The sequence below is a fragment of the Pinus tabuliformis genome, chromosome 3_1 (genome assembly GCF_031772625.1).
Source record: "Pinus tabuliformis cultivar Carrire ecotype Pingquan chromosome 3_1, CPIR1, whole genome shotgun sequence".
Taxonomy (NCBI): Eukaryota; Viridiplantae; Streptophyta; class Pinopsida; order Pinales; family Pinaceae; genus Pinus; species Pinus tabuliformis.
This window is the reverse complement of record NC_142301.1, coordinates 660,196,111-660,197,965: the sequence shown is the minus strand read 5'-3', so window position 1 is coordinate 660,197,965 and position 1,855 is coordinate 660,196,111. Positions and strand designations below refer to the sequence as shown.

The 1,855-nt window shown below is 38.8% G+C and overlaps 4 non-coding genes across 4 annotated transcripts; 3 read left to right on the top strand and 1 right to left on the bottom strand.

Moving 5' to 3' along the window:
- The first annotated feature begins 303 nt into the window (after positions 1-303).
- TRNAQ-CUG (transfer RNA glutamine (anticodon CUG)) lies at positions 304-375 on the top strand. The gene has a single exon. It is a non-coding gene; the product is annotated as a tRNA-Gln (tRNA).
- Positions 376-644: 269 nt separating this feature from the next.
- Positions 645-716, top strand: TRNAE-CUC (transfer RNA glutamic acid (anticodon CUC)). Its single transcript has one exon. It is a non-coding gene; the product is annotated as a tRNA-Glu (tRNA).
- A 278-nt stretch (positions 717-994) lies between these two features.
- Positions 995-1,066, bottom strand: TRNAG-UCC (transfer RNA glycine (anticodon UCC)). The gene has a single exon. It is a non-coding gene; the product is annotated as a tRNA-Gly (tRNA).
- Positions 1,067-1,438: 372 nt separating this feature from the next.
- On the top strand, positions 1,439-1,541 carry LOC149188824 (U6 spliceosomal RNA). Its single transcript, XR_016256618.1, has one exon. It is a non-coding gene; the product is annotated as a U6 spliceosomal RNA (small nuclear RNA).
- Positions 1,542-1,855: the final 314 nt, after the last annotated feature.

Below are 1,855 nucleotides of genomic sequence, written 5' to 3'. Positions count from 1 at the left end.
TGCACGATTACGATTACCATTATTATTGGGTGAAGGTTCCAAACCTTCATATGAGAGAGAGGCACTGGTTGGACAGAAGCGCGCGCATTTGGGATTTTTACAACGGTTAGTTCCACACGATTTTCAAAATTTGCGACACATGAATAGGAATAATTAAGTTTGTAAGATGTGTGGGCCAAAACACACTTGTGAATCTGAGAAGTAGTGGTGGCATCAATATGAATTGCAAAATTCGTATGGTCGTGTTGTTTCTGGTGATAGGAATTGGAATTGTTGGGATAATTTATGCTTGGCATTTCATGTGGTTCCATGGTCTAGTGGTGAGGACATTGGACTCTGAATCCAGTAACCCGAGTTCAAATCTCGGTGGAACCTCGTTGCTCTGTTTCACAACCAATGGTTGTGTTTTTCTTTTTCTTTTAATGCGGTGCGGTGTGTGGGATGATGAAATAAGATTTGAGCACTTTGTGTTTGTTTTTCTTTTAATGCGGTGCGGTGCGGTGCGGTGGGATGATGAAATAAAATAAGTCCATACTTCTCCTTTTTGATCATAGTAGATTGAGGCAATCTATTATTAGAGTAGAGTGAGTGATGGATGTGCCTCTGGGTTTCACAGAAACGTCCGTGCACAAAGCGATCACAGCTCCGTTGTAGTCTAGCTGGTTAGGATACTCGGCTCTCACCCGAGAGACCCGGGTTCGAGTCCGGCAACGGAATTTTAATTTTATTTTACATTGCGGGTTTTAAAAATGTTAATGTTTTTGTTTTTGTATGAGGGAGGACAGAGCTGGAATGGGATTGTTCTTTTTTCATCGCGGCAACGGGGTTTCAAAACTGTTTTTGTATGTATGAGGGAGGACACAGCTGGAATCGGATTTTACTTTTTCCATTGTAACATCGCGGAGCGGAGATCTTCTGGGATTTAAATGTATGTATGTATTTGTATTGGAATCCAATCTAATACAAATCTAAAAATAGGTCAAGGACCTGACGATGCGTCTGCCGGGAGTCGAACCCGGGTCTATTGCTTGGAAGGCAATTATCCTAACCGTTGGACTACAAACGCTTTGCGGCAAACACCTGCCGCAAGCCTACTCACCTTCCGCACAAGGAAGGAAGGAAGCTCTAACCGTAACCGTTGGACCGCAAACGCTCTCGCTGTAACAATTATGGTAACCGTCTTGCAAACCACAAAATGTAAATGTGAGAGCGCATAGTTGATGATAATACTAAATTCCCACTGAGATTCAAACCCCAAATCTCACGCAAACCAATGAATGAATATTATTCGACACAAACATCATCGGCTTCTTGTTATTGGTAACACGTACATACAGAAAGACGGAAGGGAAGGCGTGGAACGTCGCAATATATTCCCACATGCGTAACGCGAAATACATTTAGACATTGGATAATGAAGTAGAGTGCAGTCTCTAGTGTCTCTTCGGAGACATCCGATAAAATTGGAACGATACAGAGAAGATTAGCATGGCCCCTGCGCAAGGATGACACGCACAAATCGAGAAATGGTCCAAATTTTTTTATTGATTAATTAATCACAGCTTCTTTTTATTTTTATTATCCTCGTTTATTTATTAATTTAATTAATCACAGCTTCTTTTTATTTTTATTATCCTCGTTTATTTATTAATTAATCACAGCTTCTTTTTCTTTTTATTTTTATTTTTATTATCCTCGTTTATTTATTAATTAATCACAGCACTTTTTTATTATCCTTTTCTATTTATTAATTAATCACAGCTTTTTTTATTATCCTCTTCTATTTATTAATTAATCACAGCCTTTTTTATTATCGTCTTTTATTTATTAATTAATCACTCCTAGTACCCTTGCT